This window comes from Sus scrofa, chromosome 11 (genome assembly GCF_000003025.6).
Source record: "Sus scrofa isolate TJ Tabasco breed Duroc chromosome 11, Sscrofa11.1, whole genome shotgun sequence".
NCBI lineage: Eukaryota > Metazoa > Chordata > Mammalia > Artiodactyla > Suidae > Sus > Sus scrofa.
Window position 1 is genome coordinate 58,880,381 of NC_010453.5, and position 23,832 is coordinate 58,904,212.

Consider the following 23,832-nt stretch of genomic DNA (forward strand, 5'->3'; position numbering starts at 1 on the left):
TTCATATGTAGTAAATCTGTTGTACAGCTCATGTCACACAGTTTGCTTGAATAAAGATCATTATTTTGGCTCATTGTTTTCACTTATTAGTTTGAATAAATTTTCAGTGTCCCTGTTGTGGACCTAGTGTTATCTCTATAGAGTTCTGTTCTCATTTTTCAGCAAATGAATAAATGCATGATTAATTTCATGTGTAAATTTCAATATTACTAATGGGAGTTAGTAACAGGGATTTCTTTGGATGTATTTCCCAGCAATGATTAGTGAAATGTTTCCTTTGTTCTTTAGATTTCAATCCTCAGAGCTCATATGCTACTTTTCTATTTCAAATACACAGTTAAGTAAAATAATATAACTTCTAGCACTATCTTTTATCTTGCACTATTGTTGATGCAAAAAAATTGAAGAGTGAATACATAAAATAGTGTTTTGATGATTTTATGTGCAAATCAAAACAAATAAAAGCTAAAACACATGTTTAAACATTGTTCTTACATATCAATCTAGATATTTTTCCTGGTACAAATTTGTTTAAATGTAAAAGATAAATATGCATACGACTTTTATTTTTTAGCTTATGCTTGATGGAAAGTTGTGCCTAGAAGAATGATTGTTTCTGTAGCACCAGCCCTTCTGAACAAGGAAATGTTGATGATTGTGTATATCCCACCAGTAAAAGCACAGAACCAATTTGGAAACTCCCAGTCTTATTGCTGTATTTCATAGGTTCATTAGTCACTGCAAAGCACAATTGCCCCCATTTGGCTCATATTAAAGGAAAGCCTGAAGGAAATATGAGCATTATGCCACAGAGTCAGCAGGAGATAATAAATGCAATGCTAACAGAGGCAGCTGAAAAGAGAATCCCCATTCAGCCTGGACTCTTTGCATCATTATGGGATTATTTCACATCCACCAAGAGAAAATTGGCACTTTGGATCCTAAATTTATTAATACTCATAAATGTTAAAGTTGTCAGTGTTACAGTTGGCCTGACAAAATGGAGAAAATGTCATTTGTGAATATCATAAAGGTATGTTTTTATATAGAGCAGATCTTCATAACGCTAAGTGCATTCTTTTGAAATTACTAGAGGAAACATTTGGAAAAATAATGTGAAATTATTTTTAAAGTATTACATAAAAAGCATCATAACCTCACTATCCCCAAATAAGCAATGGTGATATACCCAACTCTGTGTAGGGAATTTTATGTTATTACAATCTTGCTGTAATTACATTACATTCTGGTCATTTATTTTATATCTATAAATTTGTACCCCTTAATGCCTTCACCTATCTCACACACTCCCCAACCCCTTCGCCTCTGGCAACCAGCAGTTTCTTCCCTGTATCTTTGACTCCGTTTCTATTTTGTTTGTTCATGTTTTGTTTTATAGATTCCATATATAATTGAAATCATAGTACTTGTCTTTCTCTGACTTATTTCATTCACTCAGTATAATGCCAACCAGGTGCATCCATGCTGTCTTCAATGGAAAAAAATCATTCTTTTTATGGCTAAGTAATATTCCAGTCTCTCTCTCTCTGTATTGCATCTTCTTTATTCATACATCTACGATAGACACTTAGGTTGCTTGCATATCTTGGCTGATATTGTAAACAGTGCTACAATGAACACAGGGGTACATAAAACTTTTTGAATTAGTGTTTTCATTTTCTTTGGACTAATACTCAGAAGTGGAATTCTTGGATCATATGGTAGTTCTATTTTTAGTGTTTTGGGAACCCTCCATACTGTTTTATACAGTGGCCATACCAAATTACATTCCCACCAACAGTGCAGGAGGGTTCCCCTTCTTCCACATTCTTGACAACACTTGTTATTTCCAATCTCTTGATAATAGCCATTTTGACAGGTGTAAGGTATCTCATTGTGGTTTTGATTTGTATTTATTGATGAATATAGTGAAGTTGAACGTTTTTTCATGTGTCTATTGCTAATCTGTATGTCTTTGAAAAAGCATCTCTTCAGATCTTCTGCCAATTTTTTTCACATAACTCAATATTAAAAAAATGGATATTAACACCTTATTGGATATATCATTTGCAAATATATTCTCCTATTCAATAGGTTACCTTTTTGTGCTGTTGATAGTTTCCTTAGCCTTGCAAAAGTTTTTTTGTTTGATGTAATACCATTTGTTTATTTTTGCTTTTGTTGTCTTGCCTGAGGAGAGAGATCCAAAACACAATGCCAAAAGCAATGTCAAAAAATGTACTGCCTATATTTTCTTCTAGGAGTTTAGGGTTCAGGTCTTACATTTAAGTATTTAATCCATTTTGAGTTTATTTGTATATATGATGAAATAAGGTGGTCCCAATTAATTATTTTGCCTGTGTCTATCCAGATTTCCCCACACCATTTATTGAAGACACTTCTTGCATGCACTGTATAGTCTTGCTTCTTTAATAGTAGATTAAGGAGTTCCCGTCGTGGTGCAGTGGTTAACAAATCTGACTAGGAACCATGAGGTTGCAGGTTCGGCCCCTGGCCTTGCTCGGTGGGTTAAAGGATCCAGTGTTGCCATGAGCTGTGGTATAGGTTGCAGACGTGGCTCGGATCCCACATTGCTGTGGCTCTGGCATAGGCCAGTGGCTCCAGCTCCAATTAGACCCCTAGCCTGGGAACCTCCATATGCTGCAGGAGCAGCCCAAGAAATGGCAAAAAGACAAAAAAAAAATAATAAAGTCATCATATAAACATGAGTTTATTGCTGGACTCTCTATTCTGTTCCACTGATCTGCGTGTCTTATTTTGTGACAGTACTATACTGTTTTGGTTGTTATAGCTTTGTAGTATTGTTTGAAATTAGGGACATGATGCCCACAACTTCATTTTTTTCTTTTTATTTTTTTTTGGGGGGTGCACCTGCAGCATAGGGAAGTTCCCAGGCCAGGGATCAAATCAGAGCTACAGCTGCTGGCCACGGCCACAGCCACAGCCATGCAGGATCTGAGCCACATCTGCATCCTACACCACAGCTCTCGGCAATGCCAGATCCTTAAACCACTGAGTGAGGCCAGGGATTGAATCCACATCTTTATGGATCCTAGTTGTGTTCATTAACCAAGAAGCCATGAAGGAAATTCCTTCTTTTTCATTATTGTTTCAGCTATTTGGAGTGTCTCATATTTTTGCACAAATTTAGAATTATTTGTCCTAGTTCTCTGAAAAAAGAGACAGCTTTATTGATAGTATTGAATTGAATGTGTACCTTGTTTTGAATAGTGTGGACATTTTAACAATACTGATATTTCCAATCCATGAGCACAGTGTATTTTTCCATTTATTTGTGTCATTTGATTTCTTTCATCAGTGTCTTATAATTATCAGAATATAGTTCTTTCACCTCCTTGGTAAATTATTCCTATGTAAATGATTCATTTGAAGTAATTGTAAATGGGATTATCTTCATTTCTCTTTCTGATAGTTCATTATTAGTGTATAGAAACACTAATTTTGTATATCAATTTTGTGCCTTGCAACTTTACTGAATTCATTTGGTAATTCTAAATTTTTTTTAGTGGAGTCTTTAGGGTTTTTTATATATAGTTAATCATGTATTGGCCATAAATGGCCTTTATTATGTCATGATATATTCCCTCTATACCAATTTTGGTGACAGTTTTTGTCATGAATGGATGATGAATTTTGTCAGAAGCCTTTTTTTGCATTTGTTGAGAAGTTCATGTGATTTTTATCTTTTGTTTAGTTTACATGGTATATCATGATGACTAATTCTGATATTAAAACATCCTTGCATCCCTAGAATGAATCCCACCTGACCATGAGGTGTTATCCTTTTAATGTATTGTTGAATTCATTTTTCTCATAGTTTGTTGAGAATTTTTATGTCTAAGTTCATGAAGGTTGTGGGTCTGTACTTTTATTTTTTTGTGATATCTTCATCTGGTTTTGGTATCAGGGTGAAACTGGTCTCATAGCATGAATTCAGAAGTGTTCTGTCATCTTCAATTTTTATTTGAATAATTTGATAAGAATAGTTACTAATTCTTCTTTAAATATTTAATAGAATTTACCTAAAAAGTTATCTGATTTTGGAATTTATTGGGAGCTTTTTCTAAAATTAGTAATTTAATTCCAATACTAATAATTGCTCCTTTCATATTTTGTGTGTAATCCTGAGTCATTCTTGGGAGATTGAACATTTCTAATAATTTGTCCATTTCTTTTAGTTTGTCCAATGTTTTGGTATATAATTGTGCATAGTGATTTCTGATGATCCATTGTATTTCTGTGGTATCAGTTGTAACTTCCCCTTTTTCATATTTTATTTTTGGAGGGCCCACTTGATTTTCATGATGAGTCTGACTAAAGGTTTGTCAATTTTGTCTGTCTTTTCAAAGAAACAGCTCATAGTTTCATTGATTTTTTTCTATTTTTTGCATGTCTATATCTATTTAATTTATTTTCTCTGTGATCATTATTATCTCTTTTCTTCTCCTTTGTTCCCCCCCCCCATTCATTCCTTTAATGTAAAGTTAGACTATTCATGAAATTTTTCTTATTTCTTGAGGTCAGTCTGTATCATTATGCCCTTCCTTCTAAGAACGACTTTTGCTATATCCTGTAGGTTTTGGAAAGTTGTTTTTCCATTTTCATTTGTCTCAAATTATTTTTGATATCCTCTTTATTTTATTTTTGACATATTATTTGTTTGGTAGCATGCTATTTAGTCTCCATGTGTTTGTGTTTCTTCCAGTTTTCTTCTTTTAATTGAAAGTATTATTGTGGTCAAAAGTATGCTTGACAAGATTTCAGTCTTAAATTTATTGTGGTCAAAAGTATGCTTGACAAGATTTCAGTCTTAAATTTACTGAGACTTGTTTTGTGACCTAGCAAAGTGCTCTGTCCTAAAGAACATTCCATGTGCACTTGAAAATAATTGTACTGCTATTGGATGGGATATAATATCCTATGCATGCAGCAGTCTCTTTTAAGTTGGTAGTGACTTAATTTTGAACATATTCTAAAGCTTTATATTTTTAGCATTCCATACATTTCATGTTTTTTGATGACACATTTTACATCTTTTTATACATCCCTTGACTCATTGTGTTTTTAATTAATTTTATTGCTTTTATCTTTTACCCTTTCTACTTGCTTTATAAATGATTGACTCACTAACATTTATTTATTTACCTTTTCTCATGAGATTTTCTTTCATATGTTTTCTTATTTTTAATTAGAGTCTTTCCTTTTTAGGCTAATGAAGCCACTTTAACATTTCCTGTAAGGCAGATTTAGTGGTGATTAATTCACTTATTTTTGCTTATCTATAAAACTCTTAACCTTTATCAATTCTGAATGAACATGTTTCCAAGTATGAAATTCTTGGTTGGCAGGTTTTTCTTTTTTCTTTTTTTTTTCCCTTTCAGCAATTCGAATATGGTAATTCCACTCTTTTCTAGGCTGTAAGTTTCTGCTGAAATATCTTATAATAGCCTAAGGAAGTTTCCCTTGTGCATAATAAGTTGTTTTTCTTTTGCTGCTTTTAAGATTCTCTATCCTTAATTTTTACCACTTTACTTATAATGTGTATCAGTGTTTTGTTTGTTTGTTTTTTTATCTGACTTCATCTTATTTGGAACTCTGGGCTTCTTGGATCTGGGTGTTTGTTTTCTTTCCCAGATCTGGGAAGTTTTCAGTCATTATTTCTTCAGATAATTTTTCTGGTACTTTCTATCACTCTTCTTTTTAGACCACTGTAATACATGTTCTCCTGCTTGATGTTTTCCCAGAAGACCCTTAAGATTTACTCACTTCTTTTATTCTGTTTTTTTTTTCTTCTTTGTCTAGGTATTTTACATTGATTTGTCTTCCAGCTAATTGATCTCATGTTTCTATCTCATTCATTCTGCTGTTGAACTTCTCTAGTGTGTTTTTCAGTTCAGTTATAATTTCTATTTGTTGCTTTCTTATATTTTTAATCTCTTTTTTGAAATTCCCTGTGTTCATCAATTCTCTTCCTGAGATTAGTTAGCATCTTTATGACCTTTACTTTGAATTCTTTGTGAAGTAGGTTGCTTATCATCTTTTCATTAAGCTCTTTTTCTGAGGATTTGCCTTGTTCTTTGGTTTGGAACTTGTCCTTTTTCTCTTCGTTTTGCCTCTTTGTGTCTTTCCATATATTTTAGGTTAAATGGCTACTTCCTTCAGTCTTGAAAGAGAGGTCTTATGTAGGAGATGTTCTCTACGGCCCAGTAGTGCAATCTCTCCTAGCCACTAGAGCCTGGCTCTCTATGGACATCCCTTGTGTGGGCATGTACACCCTCTGGTTGTATAAATCTTTGGTTGCTGAGTGGGGAGGTCAGTGTTTCAGGCACCACATAGCCTGGTTGGGGCTTGACTGCTGTGAGAGAAGGGTAGGATCAGGTCAGTTTCCAGTCTGGTTGTGGCTTGGCTGCTCAGTGGGAAGGGTGGGATGTGGGACACTTATCTGTCCTAGTTGTAGTTCAGTGTTTGAGTAGGGCAATCAGTGTTTAGGACAAGTCCCAGCTTTGCATGGGGCACTGCCTGATTTATTCTTGGTATGCCTCTGTTTCTGAGGGTGTGCCTGTTTTGTTATATGGTGAAGAATCTCATTTAGCACCAAGTTTCAGACTGATTGGATAAAAGACCTTTAAGCAACAGCTTTTAAAGTATGCAGAAACATACATTCCTGATGGACTTGAGACCAAGGGATCTGGCAGTGTCCCCTGAGTGACAGATGCAAAAGCTGGAGCTCCTAATGTGTGCATAAACTTCTTTTGGAAGAGTTTCATTGAGATCTAGGGAGACCTAGAGGCTGTGCAAGATGGTACCTCCCCACTTATTTTCCCTTGGAGCACTTCTTTTGCTTCTAGATGTGTGGGAAACCTGAACCCTGTCTCTCAGGGTGAAGACCCAATTTAAGTAAACAGGCTTTTTCATAGGAATACTGGGACTGTGTTTCAGTCTGTCCTCTGTGTAGACCCTGGGGGTGGTAACCTGTCAAAACCTATCTTTCTAATTGTTATGTTAAAGTGGAAATCAGGAATCCCAGCCTCTTTGGCCACTAGGGCCAGGTGGTCAAGTGTGTCCCTGTGTGGATTATGCATGCCACTGGCCTTAGCTAGAGAGTAAGAGGGAAGAACTGCTTTCTTGCTTCAGGAAGGAAGTGGGAACATGACTTAATTAGCAATGAAGCCTGACCGTGCTTGACCTGGAGTGGGAGAATACCAATACTGCCACCCTGATAACCAGCCCCAGCCTGGAAGCTGGGGAACACCAAGTTGCCTTTAGGCCGAAAGAAGGATTATGCCATGAGCTTGCACTCACCAACTCCACGAGAGGTTCAGAGAAGTGTTGCAGTCACTCCACAGACAGATTTCAGGTAGGGCGCAGGAGAATGACACAACTATTCACCCTGGCCCACCTCTGGGTAGCAAAGGAATGCTGCAGCTACTAGTGGTCCATGGCTTCAGCAATGCAGTGGGGTGGTGCTGTAATAACTCACACTGTGTCCAGCTCACCCAGCAAGTTTAGCTGGGGAGTGCAACAGTGGTGTCTGCCAGTGCCTGTCTTTGGGGGGAGAGGGGAATTCCATCATTCCCTGCCTCTTGACCCAAAGCTTTCAGATTTGCTAATGACTTTCCTTCACATACAACCTCAGCACTTTTCGAACTGCTATTATTTTGCTGGGTCTCAGGGCAAATGAAATTGCACAGGATACTTTTAAGAGGAGTCTCAGTTTCCTATAGCATGTTGGGACACTTGGACATCAGCCCTGTTGGTTTTGTAAGCCAAGCATTGGGGGGTCTTGTCTCTCCAGTCTAGGTGCCAAGGACTGAGGTGTCTGATGCAGCCACTCATTTCTCTGGAATAAGTGCCCGTCTGGTGAAATCTCTCCCTATCATATTTCACCACACCAGGTTTGGGTATTTTGAGGAGAACATTTCCCTGCCTCTCCTACCCATCTTCCTGTAGTCTTTTATTCTTCATTGTGGAGCATGCGTTCAGCTGTTTTTCAGGTTCTTTTCAGAGGGAATTGATTTGTATGTAGGTGTATATTTTTGTGTGTCCATGTGAGGAGTTTGAACTAGAAATTTCTCTCTTTTGATATATATGTTAATTGGGTCTTTTTATTCATTGAGTATTTTTTTTCAACTGCTTAATTTGTACTGTCTGATCAAAAGTAAGTCTCTGTTCTAGTGACTAAAATACTTGACTCCTTGTCATCATTTCCAAAGACAATAGCATTTTACACAATTAATCAAGGTCAATTTGAATCCTGGAGGGAAAAAACATCCCTTTTTGAGGCAATAGAAAACAAGTTAAGACAAAACACAACTTTTGGTAGTTCAAAGGTAGTTAAACTATTATTTGTGTTGAAATCAATTGCGATTTGATTTTGTTTTGATTTTTTTCAAATTATTCTCTAGAGAATGTCTTTTCACATATATTTTCCTAGAATGTTAAGATGTGCTCTTTTAAAAAAAAATAGTAATACTGCTCTTGATCTTCCCAGAATAATGTTCCACATCAACCTACTTGAAATGATGAATAAAACTATCTTGTAGCATAGGGGGAAAAAATTGCAAGCTAAAGAGTGTAGAGTTGGTTGACCTTTTTCAAATCTTAGTCTGAAGTCAATTATTTTTTTAAAAGGCAATCCAACAGTTTAAAAATATCATAAGCATAAAACTAAAATAAAACTAAATATGTAAATAAATATCAGCGACTTTGTTACTAATAAAAGTAGTTGCTTTTTATGTGTCTTTTTCATTCATTATTTCAATAAAGTAATTTTAGGCAGGAAAATTTCCACTAAACATTGTTTTATCTTTTTTTCTGTAATTGACATTGATGTGCATGTGTCACACTTGTTTTTATTCTTGATTACAAATATGTACACTCTAAATTAAAATAGGAGTGAAAAGGCCTTGGAAAACTACTGTAACATTGAAAATTCTTCAAACGTAGAAGAATCTTTACTATATTTGTTTTAATTCTCCCATCAAATACTGAAGATTATTTATGAGAGTAAAGAACTTTGAGAAGTCATAATATGGAAATAATTAAATGAATCACATGTAAGATTTCTTTTTTTTTTAAAGGTTCATTGGCTGGGTATTTTTTTTCAAGACTTTGTAGAGTATTAACTTAAATGTCATGTATTTTGGATTTATATCATCTGTTTCCATATTCCTAGAATGAAATTTTTCTTCTACTGATGTCATTGAATAATTTTCCAAATTGAATTTTAGGTCACAAATTTAAATGAATGTATTTTCTATGTCATTTCTCAAGGAAATGAATATTGTATATTTTAACAAATGACTTATCTCCCTGAAGAGCACTTATTTTAACATATTATAGACTTGTTAAAATAAATGCTCTTTAGTGAGGTTGCTTTTTAGTGTATATTCAGATAGGGCGTACATATCTTCACCATTTCTGCCAATGAAGGAAGGTCTACTCAAACTCCTGCTCCCATAACCGCTTTGCCATTACTTTCCCAATTGCGACTCATGGACATCCTAGCCATAGACCACAAAGCATCATAGATATGTACCTCTGCCTATATTTTCTTCCAGGAAAAATGATATTCTGCCCACTGGGGGAGACACGGTGCAATTTGGGTTCTATTTTGAAACAAGTTCTTATCAGTGCTTCCAAAGGATTGACTAGTGTGTTCTTCATTGAGCTTCTACTTTCCCCTTCAGAATGTTCACTTCCTTAGTTCTCACATCTGTGTCAGATTTAATTGCTATGATAAACCCCTTTTCCCGTAATATTTAGTGTATGTCCTTCCCTGAATGAACTCTCACTTGTATAGTGATTAAGGCCTAATTTATGAGAACTCTGTACTCATATGTTTTTAAGATAAGTGATCTCAATGATGGCAGGATTCATTATTGAACAATACTTAAAAATTATTTCTAAGAATCCTTCCCAATAAATGCATTTCATATGCTGCTTAGATATATGCAAAGAAAGAAATTTGTCATTGATATTGAAAAAATATCAAATTGTTCCAAATATATTTTCTGCTTCATATATGCAAAATACTTATACTTCATGACTCATTTTAATAAATATATGACTCATTTTAATAAATATATATACTAATTTTTAGGCAGAAGAAAGGTGATAAAAATGACAAATTTACACATTAAAATTAGTCCATGTATTTGTGTTTACAATTTTTGTTTATCTGCTTAAATTACAGTACTTGATATCATGGCAATTGATATCATAGCAACATTGCATTGGAAACAGAAGACATGAATTCTAAATTATATAGATGTAAAAAAATTCCCATCCTTGTACTAAAGTTGGAACTTTGGTTTTTCTGCAAAATCTGTGCTCTTAACTCCTCTCCATGTTTATTGATCTAAGTATTTTTTAAGTTTTTCACTGATACTTTGCTTGGTCATCATGCTTCTCAGAAACCAGCATTTAGTGCTTTCTAAGTAACTTGCCAGAATAACTGTGCTTTTTTTTTAAATATATGCATAGATAGTTGGATTTATTTTATAAATTTTAGCTTTTGGAACTATGAATTCAAAGTCTAGTGCACTACCTTGGACAGAAGATGACATTCAGTAACCATCCAAAAACTTTAAATTCTATGTTATATCTTACACAAATTTGATTGAATACATTGTTTATTTTTAGTAGACTGATAGTCCCTTTTGTACTTTTGATCAGTTGTCTGCTGAGTATCAACATGTTTCATATTATGCCAGTTTATCTTTTTTTTTTTTTGGTCATTTGTGTATTGAGTGTATTGATCAAGAGCTGCTTACTAAATTAGACATTGAAATTTCATTCTGCAGCTTACGCAGATATCATACAAAAACTAGACATTGTGGAAAAGACAGAGATGGATTATTTAATTAGTTCATGCTGTGCAGTTCTTGCAGAAGTCTAGTAAAAAATACTACAAACTGAAATAATATATATTCACTTGGTTTTCCCTTCCATGTAGGATGAAATCAATAAAGTAGAAATTTTTAACATTATGTTCTTTTAGAAAAAAGTCAATATGTTTATAGCTGAATTCTATATTCACACAGTGGTGACTTCTTGTAAAACTTTAAACTTTTATTAATGAGTAATGAATATTTTTGATAGGTTGCCTTTATTTTTCATTATCATTTTGTTCCAAGAGTTGGATAAAGTGGAGACCTATTTTAGTCATTGTCCACCTTGTCCCTAGTCGCTGTAAACTTGAGTATTTTTGTATTAAAAATAGGAATATGATTATGATAATATTCCAGTTAACATATTTGTTATTTACATTTTTCTTCCAAATACAGACAAAGCTTTTATGGGATAACAATTATATTTTCTGTTTTGTAACATGAAAAAAATGCTTATCAGCCTGGCTAATTCAGCTCCCCTGATAAGCCATGTTTCCATCCTCCCTCAGATCTTTCTCTTACATTTCAGGGTATTCAGGAGAACTTCAGCTTCCAGTATACGTAATTTTGTTCCTCAGAGCTTTATCCAGAACCAAAGAAGGTTACTCTACTCTAGCATCTTGGAAGTTTAAAGATAATTTGAACCACCACGGGGTCAGCCATCATCCACAGATTCTGGTCAATTTATGTTAAAATATCCCAATTTTTTCTTCTTCTTGGGATTATTCTGAGTTCTGTGTTAATATCATTTCCCAGAATTTCACAACAGGATTAAGTTTTGGGCTTTCACTGTGGTAGTTACCATGGCATAGCTTTTATTGATGAGTTCTATTCCCTACCAGTGTTCTAGGCATAACACAAATATACTTTCACAGAAATCCTTTTGGGAAGACCCAAACTAAGGTAGAATGTAAACCTATACATCCTGTTTTCCCTTCTCTTTCCTGATCCCTTTAACCTCTCGAACTGTACTCATATTTCAGCATCACCTCAACCATACATTTACAAGGAAATTCTTCTCTGGTCCAATTTATGTATATTCTAATGTCATTTTTTTGGTCATATAATCTTATCTTTTCCTGCACAAAATTTTAAATGGTTTTATACATTAAGAGAATATGGATGTCTGTCTGTTGCTACAATTAAATTGTAAACATAAGAAGGCAAGAGCTTTTTCCTGTTTTGCTTTTTATTTTTTATCCCTTTGTGCCAGGCATACACATCTTTTCATATTTGTTGACTTATTTAAGTATTTAATTATTGATTAAATAAATAAAATACCTCTATGGATGTCAGTGAAAAATTATGTGTCATAGCATTAGTGATCCTTTTTTAAAACCTGATTTGTTGTAATTTTTGTAATATAAGCTATAGCAAGGATTCTCCTATTTTTTCCTTGATTAGTGTGCAACTTTGTAAATCGTTGCTTTTCCAGTGAAATTCAAATATGTAAGTTGAAGTAATGATATTGTAGTAATAAGACAAAATAGGAGATAAGGTATTTACACATTATATATTCTTAATTATATTTAGATTATCTATGAAAGCTTATATTTCAATATTTAGAAAATATTTCACTTGAAATACATGTGTCTTTAATCGTAGAAAATATTTTTAAACCACTTGCCTAGAAATTTTATATATTTTTAAAAGAAATTTTAAATATTTTTAAAGAAAATGAATTTCTTTAAAAAATGAATTTACTGACTATTAACTTACTAGCTACTTATTTATGCTGTTAATAACTCTTAAGAAAAGTATTCAAACTTTTTATGACTCTGATACTCCACATTTAGCTTAAATGCTAACTAAAGTAGTTATATTGAAACACCTAATGTAGGGAGAAGATATTAAATCACACTGTTGCTGGTTCTGAAAAAAAAATAGATCATATGTCTCTATGATTTTTCTAAATTTTTTTTTTACTTAGTTGATCTGTATTTTCTCATGTTTTATAAATATCACTCTCCAAAAAGTCTTTACTTAAATTTTCCTTTATTTCTGATAGAATTATTCTTAAAAATTATTATTATTATTATTATTTTCTTTGTCTTTTTGCCATTTCTTAGGCCACTCTCACGACATATGGAGGTTCCCAGGCTAGGGGTCCAATTGGAGCTGTAGCCACCGGCCTACACCAGAGCCACAGCAACGCGGGATAGGAGTCATGTCTGCAACCCCCCACAGCTCACAGCAACACCAGATCCTTAACCCACTAAGCAAGACCAGGGATCGAACCCACAACCTCGTGGTTCCTAGTCGGATTCCTTAACCACTGCGCCACGACGGGAACTCCCTATTCTTTATTTTTGATAGAATTATTCTTAAAGAGTTCCTGTCGTGGCTCAGTGGAATCGAATCAGACTAGGAACCATGAGTTTGCAGGTTCGATCCCTGGCCTTGTTCAGTGGGTTAAGGATCCAGCGTTGCCATGAGCTGCGGTGTAAGTTGCAGATGTGGCTTGGATCCTTCATTGCTGTGGCTGTGGCATCGGCTAGCAGCTGTAGCTCCAATTAGACCCCTAAGCCTTGGAACCTCCGTATGCCCCAGGTGCAGCCCTAAAAAGCCAAAAAAAAAAAAAAGTATTATTTTTAAGGAAATGGATATAATTATAATAAGTACTTCCTAATAAATTTGAAGAGAATTGAAGTAAAATGTGTGAGCAGTAGGTTGAATGGACATAATATATAGTAGCTATATAAATTTATATAATTTATAGCATCTCTTTTCTCACTCTCTGTTTCTCACCACTGTCCTTTTTAAACTCTCTTAGCAGGTATATTTTCCTCTGTCTTTAAATGTAAACTTAAGAATGTCCATGACTATTCACCTCAATCTTGACCCTTAGAGGATCCTATAGTTACCTTAAATATTGTTCAGGCTCTTCTAAAATCAGAAATCAGAATGCCTGGCCAAAGTTATTACCTTAGTCACTCAAAACTTGGACATTTTCTTGGTTTCTTTAGCGCTTTCCTGCTATGCCTCTTCAATTCTCTCATGACAAAAGTAATGATCATTTTTGTCCACTGATCATTCTCAATTCACCATCCATTTATTTTTGTTTCTTTCAGTCTTCTTGCCTTTGGAAAAACTTCCCATGGCAAGAACTTACATGTTTCTAGGCTTGCTCTTTCTCTAATGACCTCTCTGCCTAGACTTGCATGGGAATCATTCATTTATTCCTTCTCCCACAGTCTCTGGGAGTGTAAATTAATCTCAGGACAGACTTTATCTAGCTTCCAAGGGCCACTTTAGCTTTCTTGGTTAGGAGGAAGACAGCACCATTTTGTTGTCCTATTGGCAAAACTCATTTAATGTTTCCCAGCTGATCCCATAGAATAATCCATCATTCAGCTTGAGATGAAGTTGATTAAGTCTTACTCTCCTTCTTGATAGGCAGAGGGAGAAAGTATTGAAGGTTATAACACAGGAATAAATTTCTGTGAAGAATTTTCTGCCCAAAATTTGTTTTAACCATTTTATATGCTTAAAGTGAATGAGAAGGTTAAAGATTCATTGAACCTATTTTTAGACATTCTTTGAACATGTGCATTTTTAGCTGGCAATTGCATTTTAAATTTCTCATGTATTTTACTTGACCACTAGTATAAATAAATTTTAATATTATGTTAAAGATAAGCAGATATATAAAATATTACTTTTATCATAATTTATTTTCTTCTACTTGTTTAGTTTATCTCAACACATGAAACCGGCATTTCATTTATAACCTAAAATATTTGTTAAACATTCAGGGATATTTATTCTATAGTCATGTTGATTTTTTTTAATAGTATCTAATAAAATACTATAGGGATTGCTGACATTTTACTTTTTGAATTTTGTATACAAATGTATACAATTTTTAAATTTCATTTTGACCTTCCTTCTCCTTTTAATTAACTTATTTTTGTTGAGAGTATTTGATATTTCATTCCTAATTTCTTAATTGTTGTAGTTTCATTGTAGCTCAGCAGGTTAAGGAGCCAGCATTGTCTCTGTGAGAATGCAGGATCAATCCCTGGCTTCACCTAGTGAGTTAAAGATCCAGCATTGCTGTAAGCTGCAGTGCAGGTCCCAGATGTGGCTTAGATCTGGTCTTGCCATGCCTGTGGTAGGCTGCAGCTACAGTTCTGATTCGACTCCTGGCCTGGGAACTTCCATATGCCACAGGTGCAGCCATAAAAAGAAAAAATAATAATAAAATGAATAGTCTCATAGTTGTTTTCTCATGCATAAGGGAAACAAATTCTGTATATTCCCAATCTTGTATTGATAAAGATGATTACTTATTATATCACTTTCAATGAACACAATTAGATAAATAATTATGAGAATTTAACCCATTTCAATAGTTCAGAATGTATGGAAAGGTACTGAAAAACAGTCTGGTTCTTACTCAGATTAATTTTCATGGAACACATCCTTAAACAGATTACTAAATCTCAAGCACAAAAATTCAGTCTCATGTCTTTACCAGACATGCTTTTTCTAAGGACCCCAATATTTATCTTATTCATAAAATGTCCTATTAAAATCAGACTTTTACATCTGTCTGCTTGCTTTTCATTTCCTTTCAAAGTCCCACAGGAATTGTAAACAAATAATGTTTAAAAAACCAAGGCATCATCATGCTCTTCAATATGTGCTGCACTTTCCTTTCCTCTTTCACTAAAAATCCCTGTTCTTCAGACACCCAAACAAGAAACCAGGTGTGATCCTTGTAGATATTTTCTTTTACACCCGTGAAATTGAAGAAGTTATCATAAGACCAGTTTCTCTTTTAAATATATTTCTTGGTAACACTATCATTTTTTTATGCTTATTCCCAAGTTTGTTTAGGTTAAATGAAGAGCTCCAGAATTTCTCAGCATATCTAGATAGATGGTCTCTAGGTCGGGCATATCATAATCAAATTGTTCCAAACTGATTTTATCATGCCACAGATATCTTCCCCTCCTGAGTTTTTTATTGATGAAAGAGAATATTACCTACAGTGTTACCCAAACCAGAAATCTAAGCAGTCTTAACTAGGTTACTAAAACAAAACTCAGTTTTCTTCCTTTAGGCATATCCTCCTGAAACTCACTTGCCTAACAATTGAATTTTTGGGGGGGGGAGGAGTCTACATATCTGATACTACAACTTCCTTGCTGCAGTAAAGCAGGTGTGAATCACATGCATACATAATAGTCCAACTGCTGGAAAGTAAGTTACTTTATGGCATCAGACTAACAGTCAAGGTCTAGGTTCCACACTTGTGTTATTTTGAAAAGTCACCATCATTGTTATAGTTTGCTCATCTCTGAAACGGGGCAATAATACAGTATAATGAAAATGTAAAGTACTTAGCACAGTGGATCATACAAGTAAATATTAGGGATCGTCAGTGGTCTGTATGGTAATGACATGTGTTGTAGTATTATTTTAAAATGGATTAGGTTATCATCTTTTATGTCACCATCACTTTAATGAGGTTGGAACAGAAATAAACCTTGTCTATGCATTGTCATTTTCTATAGGTATATTGTAAGGCATTACCTAAAAATCATATTGAGGGGATGAAATGAAATATTGTATATGAAATTCCTACATAGACAATAACGTAAGCTCCTCTGTGTCATGAATATGAGCTTTAAAACTAGACCTTGGTTTTAATTGTTGCTAAGCCTTTGAACCTGGGCAATTAGTTAATATTTTTGAATTCCACTATACTCATCAGTAAATGTGAAGAGTAATATTTTCTACTTAATGAACTAATACATGAAATATATCAATTACTAGACAAATCCTTTTTTAAAATCTATGTCTTTATGTTAAAAAAGAAGACACCAATAAATAAATAAAAATTACATTAAATAAAATCACCAATAAATAAATAAATCACATTTATTCTGTAAAGTAAATCAAAGCAGTTTTCTTAGGCAATAATGTTTGTTGTAAAATGAAATTACTGTACCTAGGATATTAAGGAAAGTAGTGATAGTTTTAAAATTTACAGTAAATTAAAACCATAACTTAGAAAAAATAAGCCTAATTAAAAATATTTGTTTAAGTGACAAGTCCATGTAAATATTATTTTAAACATTACATTTGGACTTGCATGAACTATAATTTACTTGGGTAAAAGCCTTTATGTTTATAATAAATAATTGAGCATTATATTTTTTCCTTTAGTTCTTTCTGTTAAGTGTCCAATAATGAAAGCATTTTTATGTATCACATAAAGCTCAGCATAAATTATCTTTTCAAAGTTCAAGGTCTTAGAAAACACTGTCACCAAAATAAAATAAAATAAAATAAAATAAAATAAAATAAAATAAATTTGGCAGTAATCTATTTCTTTCAAGCTTTTTTCTTTCTCAAGAACAAATGCTGTGGGAGAGTTTTAGTACTTCATTCAAAAATGAAATTGCTTGCTAAATTGCTTTCTAGGCACTGAGTCAAAATTCTTTTAGATATGAATCATGTGAAAACCATAAGAGCTTTCTTGAAATTCATGTGAATATTGTAAGCATTTTTGTAAAAAAAAAAAAAAAAAAAAGCTTGTGACTAATACAGGAAATTTAATTCTCTTTGACAATTTAATTGTCTTGATCGTCTGATGAGTCTAATATATTTCAAACGTATTTTTGAATTACAGACAATCCCTGACAGTGGACTTTATGATGGTGGAACATTGATATGCATAAAGTGGAAATCTTCTAATTTCGAAGTTTGATATTTTCCCTGTCTATTAATGTTTGTAGATAATTTCTATTGATTCTGGGCAGCAGAGGGCCATAGCTCCAAGTCAGCCCCTTGATCACGAGGGTAAACAACTGATATACTTGCAACCGTTCTCTTTTTCACTTTTAGTACAATATTCAATAAATTCCATGAGATATTCAACACTTTATTATAAAATAGGCTTTGTGTTGGATGGCACTGCCCAGCTATAAGCTAATGAGCACACTTAAGGTAGGCTAGAATAAGCTATAATGTTCAATAGGTTAGGTGTACTAAGAACATTTTGGACTTAAGATATTTTTAACTTATTATGGGTTTATCAGAATGTAATCCCATTATAAATTAAGGAAGATCTGTATAAATAATTCAGGTAGTTCAACAAATCAAGATTCATAGATTATCTTTAGGATCATTATATTCAAAAGTAATTATATAATTTTACAAATTATGACTTTGAAGTCATGAATTGGTAAGCTGTTTAGAATCTTCAGTGTGCCTACCTGTTTGTACAGATCCATATCAAGTTTGGGTGTTGGCCAGGCTTATTTCTATATACGGATATTGAGTATTTTCTCAACTTGAGAAACCCTAATTAATTGAGTGACAGTCTTAATGTTTTCTTATATATGAAATGCTCTTGAAAAAGAATGCTCAACATACTTGAATTTTGAACTATAATGCACAGAAATACATTTTAAGAATTAAGCTATTTGGTGGCTCTTGAGCCTTAGGGATTAGAAACATCAAATAACAACATCCAGCAATTCCCAACACCCCACGTGTTTCCCTAAATATTTAGCAGAAACAGACAGAAGCCCTGAATAGATGTGAGAATGAAAATGGAAAGTGAAAGACAAAGATAAGAATAAAGATGAAATGTATTGGAATAATTTATTTCTCAGTATGTTGCTAAATTTGTTAAAGCACTTCACAAATTTTATATGTCCTTATATTTAATATGGAGGTCTCTTTAAAATACAGATTCTCATTCAGTAGGTCTTAACACAGGCTGAGCTTCTGTATTTTAAGCAATCTTTAAGAGAATGTCAATATCACTGGTCTCTGGATCACACTTAGTGAGGGGAACTGTGATGATGATAACAGCCCATCCCTCTGACAACTTTGATTGGTACAATGATGGAATATGACCAAAGTCAGACCAATTGGAGATTTTCCTGGGTTTTGTTTACTGAAAGTGGAAGAACAGGTCTTTCTATCTTTTTGTGTTACTAAGTGGAGACTGTCAAGTCTACTCATTTACAGGAACATTCCCAACCATGTGAAGGCAGCCGTTAGAGAAGTGTTGAGAAACATGAAGGCTACCAGTCTTACATTTAAGTCTTTTATCCATTTTGAGTTTATTTTTGTGTATGATATTAGAAAATGTTATAATTACATTCTTTTACACTCAGCTGTCCAGTTTTCCCAGCAGCACTTATTGAAGAGACTGTGTCTATCTTGGTTGCACATTTTTGCCTCCTTTGTTGTAGATTAATTGACCATCGATGTGTGGGTTTATTTCTGGGCTTGCTATCCTATTCCATTGATCTATATTTCTGTTTTTGTACCACTACTATACTATTTTTATGACCATACCATTATAGTGTAGTATGAAGTCAAAGGATCCTGATTCCTCCAGCTCTGTTTTTCTTTTTCAAGATTTGTTTGGCAATTTTTTTTCTTTTTCTTTTTCTTTTTCTTTTTTTTTTTTTTGGTATTTCCAAACAAATTTTAAAATTATCTATTCCAGTATTGTGAAAAATGCTATTGGTAATTTAATAGGGATTGCATCAAATCTAGGATTGCCTTGGAGAGTATGGTGGTATTGAGAATATTGATTCTTCCACTCCAAGAACAAGGTATATCTTTCCATTGATTTGTGTCATCTTTGACTTCTTTCATCAGCATCTTACAGTTTTTGGAGTACATGTCTTTTGCTTCCTTAAGTGGGTTTATTACTAGGCATTCTATTCCTTTTGATGTGATGGTAAATAGGATTGTTCCCCTAATTTCTCTTTCCGATTTTAGTTATTAGTGTATATAAATACAACAGATTTCTATGTATTAACTTTGTATCCTGCAAATTTACCAAATTCATTGATGAGATCTAGTAGTTTTCTGGTAGTGTCTTTAGGATTTTTCTATGTTCAGTATCATGTCATCTGAAAACAGTGACAGTTTTTCTTCTTTTCCAATTTGGATTCCTTTTACTTCTTTTTTCTTCTCAGGTTGCTACTCAATATTTTTTAATAACCTATAAGGGAAAAGAATATTCTTTATATTCTTTATATCAGATTCAGATATTGTATCAGATTCAGATATTGTATCTTGTATTCTTTATATCAGATTCAGATTTCTTTATTCAGATTCTATATATCTGAATCACTTTTCAGCTGAAACTAACATAGCATTGCAAATCAAGTATACTTCAATAAAAACAAAAGAAATATTAAGCCTACCAACACAAAAAAAGAAATCAGTGTTGGAGAAGTTACAGGTGGGATATCATTCCCTTAACACCCATTTATTATTAGTATTATTAGTGATGAATACTGTGGAATTATGAGAAAATTTTGCACTCATTTTCTTTTAAATTTTTAAATTTTCCAGGCCTTTACTCTCACATACATGTAATAAATTAATAAATATAAACACATGTGTATGGCATGTGTATGACTTTAGGAGTCTCCTTTTTTTCTTTATGCACTTTTTTTTTTTATTTCTTCATCTACTTTTACCTGCTTGTTTTCACTCTCTCTACACACAACTGCTTTCTCTGCTTATCAGTATATTGTTAACCATGTGCATACAATCAAATAAATGTACCTATGAATTCATAAACACATTTACATATAATTTATATATGATAGTTTTTATAAAACTGAATATTCACCTTACATGTTATTACTGTAAAACACCTCTTGAATTTCCTTCCTATCCACTGGTAGACCTCCCTTAATTTGCTTTAAAATTTGCCTTGATTTTGATTATTTGTGAATGTTTTGTTTAAAAAATTTTTTATTATAGTTGATTTACAAAGTTCTATCAATTTCTGCTATACAGCAAAGTGACCCAGTCATACATATATATACAATTCTTTTTCTCACATTATCCTCCATCATGTTCCATCACAAACGACTAGATATAGTTCCCTGTCCTATACAGCAGGACACTGGTGATTATTTTTTTCCTTATTTCATTCTAGTTAGTTTTAAATTTTTATTAGTAGGAGCCATATTGTATCAAAAATGTTGTGTATATATGTATTAGAACTTCTATTTCTATGATAAATTCACAGAGTTGCAAAATGATAGATTAATTTGGAAAAAAATAATTTGGTTCTAAGTAACTGTATATAATATTATAAGTATGTGTATATTAAATTGATCTTTACCTTGTCAAAAGCTATCTCTCATTTAATTTTTTTCATTCCAGTTAACAACAGTCAGTCCTCTCATGTGCATTCAGTAGAAGATTGAAGGTCTTATTGACCCCTCTCTCTTATTCTTCACCTTCAATCTGTGAACATATCTCGTTGGCTGTGTTTCTAAATATATTATGCATCTAGAAACTTTCTCTACTCCTCTCAGCTTCCTTCAGGTTACCATCATTTGTAACCATCATAGTTCAACAATCTGTGATTTCTTCTTTTTCACCTATGTACCATTTTCAGTCAGAGGCAGGCAGAATGATTCCTATAAAATATCTGTTAGGAAATGGGGACTTAAAAAATAAGTCCCCCTAAAACTATGTTCCTTTGCAGAGTTTATTATTAACATCTCTACCCCAAATATTCAGTTTCTTGCTTAATACCTGTTCTCTTCAGGATTGAGGAGTATCAAAGAAAAGGGTGAAATATAACCGAGCAAGGCCCTGTGAGGCTCCTGGGCACAAAAACCTTTTTGTATCCTTCATTTCTAGGTTTTCAGGAATAAACATCAGCCTTCATGACCCTCCATGACCCTCCATGAGTTCCAAAGGGCAGTCACTAATCAGGGAAGGGAGGGGCAGAGACCAGGGAGGAGCCGTCAAGAGACAATAGTGCAGCCTTGGGGCAGGGTCCTGGTTCGCCTCAAGGAACGTACAGAGTATCTCTGAGTTTTTCTGTAGAACTAAGAACCCCAACAAATGGAAGAACTACTTGATGAAGCATTTTTCACTTTTGGAAGGAGGACCACCAGAACCAGTCCTGGGACCAACAAACACCAGGTTTAAAAGACAATGCAAGTTTGCCTCTACCCTGATCTTTATTTATGGCCCTATTTTCCACTCCCCAAACTATAAAACTGCCTCCTAACCCCTTCCAAGGGAGCACAGTCTTTAAGGCATTAGACTGCTATGGCCCCCTTTGCCTGGCAAAGCAATAAAGCTATCTTTTTCTCCTTTATCCCCCAAATAAAATAAAATATGTTAGACCATTTGGCGCAGCTGCTCAGAATCCTGCCAATAAGTTGCCAAACTCAGAGTAAAAGTCCTTATGTAAAGGCTCAGAGCCTTTGACCTCAGATGGCCTTTTTGAGCTCACTCTGTTACTTTCCCTTCTGCTCTCACCTTTCTGCAACCCTTCACTCTGATGTCTTGAACAAGCAAGCCACAATCCCACGCTATGGTGGTTGTACATCTGTTCTTAGGGAAGAGGCATTACTTTTTTGGCTTTTTGGGTTAATGGGAAGTTATTTAGAAATGTCATGGTTATAGACAGTGGCCATAGCATCTTATTTAAAATAATTTCCTTTAGATTATCCTATTTTTTCTGCTGTATTTTTAATATCAATCTTACATATTATTTTTCTCTGTAATACATACCTACACTATTGGGATTTATTTTCTGGTTCTCAAAGTAGGTTATGAGTTTCATAAGGACAGGGAATTGTTTTCCCTATTCATTTATTTGTATTTCTATTTGTGTTTCAGTGCCTAGGGTCTTTGGCAAATAATAGGTATTCAATAGAGTTCTCAATAGATAAATAAATGATTGAATAAATGGAAATGACATTTACTTAGCTATCTATATTTCATTTCATTGTTTCTAAGCTTTCAGTAAAAAGTCCTGATATATTATTTTTTACCTAAGACACTTTATCTTTGTGATGTTAGTTTTTAAGATTTTTCTTAATGGTTCATTTAGTCTCAGTCTAACTTTAAGTTTGATAAGTTATTTCAACAGTTTAGAAATAGGTCTTTAGTCATAGAATTACTTAAGTTTTGTTTTAACCTACTACTTTGCCTTCATCTATTCCATATCCTACTCAGAAACTTATATTGTTCACATGCTAGAGAATAACTCTAATTCTGTTACTATGAGAATTTACTAGTATCATATGTGTATCTTTCTGCATTTATTTCTTTTTGAACGCTTGGATCAGTAGAAACCTGGCACAGCAATATGAGGCTGATTTTGATCTTTTCCTCAATTATGTCACACATCACTGCTGGGCAAGCTTAATTCAGTACCTAGTATTTTCAAGTGTCTTTCTTAGAAATCCTACAGTGGAGGAGGCTCCATGGCAATTCTGACTCTGACTCCCACAGTGTCTCAAGTTCTCACATGTGCTCAGTGGCCCATGATCTCAACAGCACTTTAGCTCAGGAGAGTCAAATAACTGGAGTTGAGGGTAGACAGAAAAAGCTATATTTAGGTCCCTTATTCCCAGAGAATATCTCACCATGAATGTTTTCTGACAGAGAACTTCATGATTAAATACTTCTCTTCAGTATTAAATAAAGTCAGAAATAAATTCAAACTTGGTCTGACTGACATGTTCTGATTTATTCTTTGTTTTCATGCATTTCCCTGGTCATGATTCGCATGTTTTCAGCCATGCTATAAACACAAATGTCAAGCAGATTTTTTCTTGCCAAACCGTTAAGGTATCCAAATAACGAAAACACTTCTGAGTTATTTTGCATGATTGGGTCTAACAGGATTATCCTGCCATCCATTTGCATTTAAAATATATGTGGTAATAATAATTGCTTTGGATGGCAATATGGTATGCCATGGTATATTTCATATTATAATTAGTATACACTGAGGCCTTTAGCTCTAAATCTCATTGTTCTTTTACAGAATTTCTATCAATGGCTTTGTACCAGATATTTATTATTCTGCCTTATTTTTTAATTGTTATGGTGAGTGACTATTTTGCTGAGAAAAATGGAGGAGAGA